Consider the following 7,568-nt stretch of genomic DNA (forward strand, 5'->3'; position numbering starts at 1 on the left):
CCTACACCAAAGACCCAAGCAAGGTTTCTGCTTGCTTCCAAACCTGTTTATGATGATTGTTTCAGCTGTACTTGTTACTAAAATTTAGTCATGTTTAGTCAGGAAGATCCGCTGGAGAAGGGATAGGCTACCCACTCCAGTATTCTTGAGCTCCCCTTGTGGCTCAGCTGGTAAAGAATCTGCCTGCAGTGTGGGACACCTGGGTTTGATCCCTGGGTTGGGAAGATCCCCTGGAGAAGGGAAAGGCTACCCAGTATTCTGGCCTGGGGAATGCCATGGACTGTATAGTCCATGGGGTCGCAAAGAGTCAGACACAACCGAGCGACTTTCACTTTCACACTTTCACAATAACAACATGTGAACTGATGAAATATGGATGTGAAAGGAGTTGTTTCTTTGGGAACAAAGTTGAAAATTTTGGAAAGATGTAATAGTAACAGGTAGCTAAAAATGCTGTTGAATTCTCTGACATATATCACAGCAATGTTTTCTTAGGTCAGTTTTCCAAGGCTATAGAAATACCAGATATGCCAAAAAGTTCATTCGAGTTTTTCCATAAGATGTTATAGAAAGGCCCCAAGGAAGTTTTTGGCAAATCCAATAAGAGCAAAATTAAACAAATGGAACTTAATCAAATGTATAAGCTTTTGCACAACAAAGGAAACCATAAATAAAACGAAAAGATAACCTATGGAATGAGAGAAAATATTTGCAAACTATGCAACCTACAAGGGCTTTACTTCCAAAATATACAGACAGCTCATACAACTCAGCAACAGCAACAACAGGAAACAAATAACCCAATCAAAACATAGGCTGCTGCTGCTACTGCTGCTAAGTCACTTCAGTCGTGTCCGACTCTGTGTGACCCCATAGACGGAAGCCCACCAGGCTCCCCCGTCCCTGGGATTCTCCAGGCAAGAACACTGGAGTGGGTTGCCATTTCCTTCTCCAATGTGTGAAAGTGAAAAGTGAAAGTGAAGTCGCTCAGTCATGTCTGACCCTTAGCGACCCCATGGACTACAGCCTACCAGGCTCCTCCATCCATGGGATTTTCTAGGCGATAGTACTGGAGTGGCTTGCCATTGCCTTCTCCGAAAACATAGGCAGATGACCTAAAAAGACATTTCTCCAAAAAGACATACAGATGACCAACAGGCACGTGAAAAGATGTTCAACATTGCTCATTATTCAGTTCAGTTCAGTCTCTCAGTCATGTCCGACTCTTTGCGACCCCATGAATCACAGCACGCCAGGCCTCCCTGTCCATCACCAACTCCTGGAATTCACTCAAACTCACCTCCATCAAGTTGGTGATGCCATCCAGCCATCTCATTCTCTGTCGTCCCCTTCTCCTCCTGCCCCCAATCCCTCCCAGCATCAGAGTCTTTTCCAGTGAGTCAACTCTTCGTATGAGGTGGCCAAAGTATTGGAGCTTCAGCCTCAGCATTAGTCCTTCCAATGAACACCCAGGATTGATCTCCTTTAGGATGGACTGGTTGGATCTCCTTGCAGTCCAAGGGACTCTCAAGAGTCTTCTCCAGCACCACAGTTCAAAAGCATCAATTCTTCGGCGACCAGCTTTCTTTACAGTCCAACTCTCACATCCATACATGACCACGGGAAAAACCATAGCCTTGACTACATGGACCTTGGTTGGCAAAGTAATGTCTCTGCTTTTTAATATGCTGTCTAGGTTGGTCATAACTTTCCTTCCAAGGAGTAAGCGTCTTTTAATTTCATGGCTGCAATCAGCATCTGCAGTGATTTTGGAGCCCAAAAATATAAAGTCTGACACTGTTTCCACTGTTTCCCCATCTATTTGCCATGAAGTGATGGGACCAGATGCCATGATCTTTGTTTTCTGAATGTTGAGCTTCAAGCCAACCTTTTCACTCTCCTCTTTCACTTTCATCAAGAGGCTTTTGAGTTCCTCTTCACTTTCTGCCATAAGGGTGGTGTCATCTGCATATCTGAGGTTATTGATATTTCTCCCAGCAATCTTGATTCCAGCTTGTGCTTCTTCCAGCCCAGCTTTCCTCATGATGTACTCTGCATATAAGTTAAATAAGCAGGGTGACAATATACAGCCTTGACGTACTCCTTTTCTTATTTGGAACCAGTCTGTTGTTCCATGTCCAGTTCTACCTGTTCCCTCATTATTAGGCAAATGCAAATCAAAACTACAATGAGGTATCACCTCCACCAGTGAGAAAAGCCATCATTAAAAAGTCCACAAATAATAAATGCTGGAGAGTGTGTGGAGGAAAGGGAACCCTCCTGCACTGTTGGTGGGAATGTAAATTGGTGCAGACACTATGGAAAACAGTATGAAGATTCCTTAGGAAACTTAAAAGGGAGTTTTCATATGAGCTAGCACTCCCATTCCTGGGCATATATCTGGAGAAAACCCTCAATTGAAAATATTCATGCACCCCAATGTTCATAGCAGCAGTATTTATTAATATAATAGCTAATACATGGAAGCAAACTAAATGTCCATCAGCAGATGAATGGATAAAGAACATGTGGCACCAATATATAATGGAAAATTACTTAGTCATAAAAGATTGAAATAATATCATTTGAAACATGGATGGACCTAGAGACTATCATACAAAGTGAAGTAAGTCAGACAAAGGAAAATACCATAATCTATCTCTTATGTAAATATGTGGAATCCAAAATATGATACAAATGAACTTATTTACAAGACAGAAAAAGACTCACATAAAACAAACTTATGGTTATAAAAGGGAAAGAAGGTGGTTGAGGGATAAATTAGGAGTTTGGGATTAGTAGATACAAACTACTATATATAAAATAAACAGCAGGCCCTACTATATAACAACACAGGGATATTTGATATCCTATAATAAACCATATGGAAAATAATATGAAAAAGAAAAAATATATGTTTATATATATATAAAACATGTGTATATATGTGTGTAAATATATATAACAGAGTCACTTTGCTGTACACCAAAAACTAACACATTATAAATCAACTATACTTGAGTTAAAAAATAGACAAAAATTACCGTTGAATTACGTATGTGCCAAACAATTATAAAAGATTGAAAATCATTTAAAAATTGGGAGGATTACACACTGAGCTTGTTTCACAATTGTCTTACACTCTTGCTCCCCTTTCAAAACTGGAAATCATAGACTGCATTTTAGGTACAGCTCATGAGAGAAGGAACACCTGTAACTCCCATCAGCAGATTTATATTCAAAGAAAATGACTTGGCTCTACATCAAAAGCTTAGTGAATGAATGTATATTTACATGTTTTAAGTTAAAGAAAATATCTACAGTTTGTATATACCATTTTTTCAATGATTCCTTGTTTTAATTATCATTGGGTTGTTTGTTTTTTCCAATTAAGCAACCAAATTCTGGTTCACGTGGATAGGTACAAAGCATCCATTATAAACATGGGAAATTGCTTCTGGAACTGGCACTTTTGTTTATAAGTAGGATGAAACAGAGAAAGAGGGGCTCGATCATTTGATTCTAGAAAGTTCTGAGACTGGAAGGCAATTTATCTGCAATCTTATTACTTGCTATCAATAAGATGGGGCCACAGCTGCCCTATTGTAAACACACCTGAAGCTTCATATTGTCTTTTGGTGTCTTTTTCCCTCTCCAGGCCATCCTTGCCATTTATTTTAACTTGATTTCACTTGCATGCGGTGCTTGTGTGCTTGCTCACTCAGTCGTGTCTGACTCTTTGTGACCCCACAGACTGTAGCCCACCAGGCTCCTCTGTCCATGGGACTTCCCAGGCAAGAATACTGGAGGGGTTGCCATTTCCTTCTCCAGGGGATCTTCCTGACCCAGGGATCAAACTTGCATCTCCTGCATTGGCAGGTGGATTCTTTGCCACTGAGCTACCAGGGAAGCCCACGCAATGCTTAGGAAGAGATACAGCTTTCTGCCTACCAAAAGCTCATGCTCCCCTTTCCATGGTGCTAGGGCATGGCTACCCAGACAGGGGATACATTCTCCATCCCCATTTCCATCCATATGTGGCCCTGTAACCAGTTCCCATCAACGAAATAAGACTGGAGGTGAGAGGCAGCACTTCTGGGCTGGGATTTTGAAGTAAATGTACCTTATCCACGGTCTTTCTCCTCCTGCTGGCTGTTTGCACAGGACTGAGGGTCTGGGGGATGGCAGAACTACAAGGTGGAAGAAGCCTGAGTCACTCACTTGCCATGGGAAAGTCACTTAGTCACTGACGAGGAACACCCACAAGGCATCATTAAGTTTGGAGGGTTGTTTGTTACAGTAACTAGTGTTATGTCACTTTAATCAACACAGAGATGCTTACCTGAGACTGGCCCCTCTTCATTATTCTGCCCCTCCTCTTTCTCCCACCGTAGCCTCTTAAGCCTAATTGGGATTATTATTATTTTTCTTTGTATGAGTTGTGGATTTCTACACAACTGTATGCAAAATTCTGTCTGTAGCTGTATTTTTCTGGGAAGAGGGTCCACAATTTTGTGGGCATTTCATATGGGCCTGAGAGCCCCTCAAACTATTATGAAGAGCTGCTCTAAGAAATTCACCTTCAATGTCATAGTCCTAATTGAATCTATGACCTTAATTCACCCTATGATTTAGAGATCTGAGTATCTATGGGTAAATCATGGATGCAGATGGAAGTGAAAGCAAAAGTAAAGAGCACATGCTAGATGGTGAATGCAAATATAGAAATACATCATGAAGTGCACAGAATCAAATCGGTGGACCAAGGAAGCTGAATGAAGGCCCCTTCTGAGATTTATTAAGTAACTGCCTTTCTCCTGTTGCATAAGTACAGTCCCAAAGCATATCCTGATGACCTAAGAGAGCTACCATCTTCCTTTCCAACAGCCTGATTTATGGCATAGGAATAAGGAGATCCTGTTTATATATATATATATATATATATATATATACACACACACATATACTGAGAAGCAGCTCTGCTCTGCTCAATTTATATTTCCTAAGAAGTTTATGTCCAACAAAACCATGTTAATGCCAGGGCAATTAAAAATCTGGGGGGGGGGGTTGGCTATAGGATTCTGCAGAGGGCTGGAAATCTGAGACAATGGATCATGCCTGTCCCAAGCATTGAAACTTACTGGGTGGAACTAAGGGTCTCCAGAGAGTTTATTATTCATATGAAGTTATCTAGTCTTCTCTTCAGAGGCTGGGAGTGACCTGAATTCTAAGCCAGGGTTGATGTAGACCGTTCCCATTTGCTTAGTGTCTTTTAAAACAGCAAACATGGATATGTCATATTCATCTTGAAGGCATGTGGAGGAGTGTGGAGCCACCACACAATGTCCCTTTTCTCCAAGAGCAAGCATGCATGTAGGAGGTAGGAGTATTTATCTGAGGTAATGGAGAGTTAAACTTTCAGGATCCCCCTTCCACCCCGTGTTTTTAACTAAGGTCTACTGATAGTTAAGAGATAGATAGGTCTCTTGTTGTGCAGTTTGTAGATAAGGAGTCTGTTCTTTGAACATTCTGGACTTTATTTTGAATCACCTGGGAGTCTAGTTGAAAATGTAGATTCCTAGGTCCTACTTCAGACCTCCTGAATCAGCATCTCAGGAGTGCAGCCCAAGAACCGCTTTTTAGACACCATGCCCCAGGTGACTCTTAGTCTCACTGGTTTGCCCAGCCCTGGCCCAGGGTCTCTGAGGAGCGGCAGCTCTGGCATGGCATTCTGTTCTACAGGGACTGTGGTGCACTAGGAGACATATCTGGCTACACTAGCTAGCAATCATCTGGCTGCTCCATGGTATCTGTGTGTTTGTTCAAAGTGGCATTGGAGGCTGCAGATCTATGGTGAGCTGCAGACATGGGTCTCTGTTCTGCAGGATGGGGTTTGTCAAGGTTGTAAAGAATAAGACCTACTTTGAAAGGTACCAAATGAAACTTAGAAGACAAGAGAGTAAAACTGACTACTATGCCGGGGAACGCTTGGTAATCCAGGACAAAAATAAGTGTAATACATCCTAATACAAGATGAGTTCGTATCACCAACAATCATTTGTCAGATTGCTTATGCCCGTGTATAAGGAGATATGACAGTCTGTGCAGCTAATGCCCATGAACTCCAAAAGTAAAGCGAGAAGGCTGACCTGACTCATTATGCTGCAGCACATTGTACTGGTCCACCGATGGTCCAAAGGCTTCTCGATCACTTTGGCATGGACAAGATCTATGAAGGCCATATGGAGATGTCCAGTCATGAATACAACATGGAAAGCATTGATGGTCAACCTGGTGCCTTCACCTTATATTTGGATGCAGGATCTTGCCAGATCTAACACGAGAAATAAAATTTTGGGGATCCTAAAGGGTACTCACTGGAAAAGAGTCTGATGCTAGGAGGGATTGGGGGTGGGAGGAGATGGGGACGACAGAGAATAAGATGGCTGGATGGCATCATCAACTCAATGGACATGAGTTTGAGTGAACTCCGGGAGTTGGTGATGGACAGGGAGGCCTGGCGTGCTGTGATTCATGGGGTCGCAAAGAGTCGGACACGACTGAGCGACTGAACTGAACTGAACTGAACTGAAAGGATGCTGTGGATGGAGGTTTTTTTATCCCTCATAGTACCTAATGGTTCTCTGGTTATGATTCAGAAAGCAAGGAATTCAATGCAGGAGTACTCCGGAATCACATCCTGGCTCAAACCATTGTAGATGACATGCATTACCTAACTGAAGAAGATGAAGATGCTTATAAGAAGCAATTTTCTTAATACATAAAGAACAATGTAACTCCAGACATGATGGAGGAGAGGTATAAGAAAGCTCATGCTGCTATATGAGAGAATCAGTCTATGATAAGAAGCTTAAGAAAGAGGTTAAAAAGAACAGGAACCATCCCAAAATGTCACTTGCCCAGAACAGAGATTGAGTAGCTCAGAAGGCAAGCTTCCTTAGCACTCAGGAATGGACTGCTGAGAGCTGGTAAAGCAAATCACACTTTTCTATGAAGATTTTTTGGATTAAGACAGCAATAAATTTATTGACCAAGCAGCCCCCCAAAAAGTGCTTAATGGCTATGGAGGAAGGAAATGGCAGGGATACTAAAGCCTACACCCCAGCCATACCGTATAAAAGTATTACCCCACCATCCACCCAGCTACAAGCTAGAAGAGATGCCGGAGTTCAAGTGATAATGTGATTTACACTTTGAATGAGACACAAAGAAAAAGTTTTTTTAAAAATCCAGCCTCCTGACATGTGCACCTCAATACCCCAAATGAAAAGAGCAGTGCATTTCCACTGAACTCAGGACTGAAGACTCTCCTGAGGGTGGACCTGGCTGCCCTCCCTGTGATTATAGGCACCCGTAACAGAACTTATTGACATCCCCACATATCCTCCTCCTCCCTCTACACTCCCAAGGCTGCTTGTTGCAAATATCTGTAACTGTCCAGGAGAACACACTTAGCTGATGCTCAGGGCAAGATGGAAGTGCTGCAGAGTCAGTGCCCCTGAGAGCAGGCCTCAAATGATGACAAATTGTTGGTGGAGAAATACCCC

At 42.3% G+C, this 7,568-nt stretch overlaps 1 pseudogene; it reads left to right on the forward strand.

Moving 5' to 3' along the window:
- The first annotated feature begins 5,886 nt into the window (after positions 1 to 5,886).
- Positions 5,887 to 6,993, forward strand: LOC129534982 (large ribosomal subunit protein uL18 pseudogene; annotated as a pseudogene).
- The last annotated feature ends 575 nt before the right edge of the window (positions 6,994 to 7,568 follow it).

Source organism: Moschus berezovskii, chromosome X (assembly GCF_049115385.1).
Source record: "Moschus berezovskii isolate FMDL1 chromosome X, NW_MosBer_1.0, whole genome shotgun sequence".
In the NCBI taxonomy this organism is placed as follows: domain Eukaryota; kingdom Metazoa; phylum Chordata; class Mammalia; order Artiodactyla; family Moschidae; genus Moschus; species Moschus berezovskii.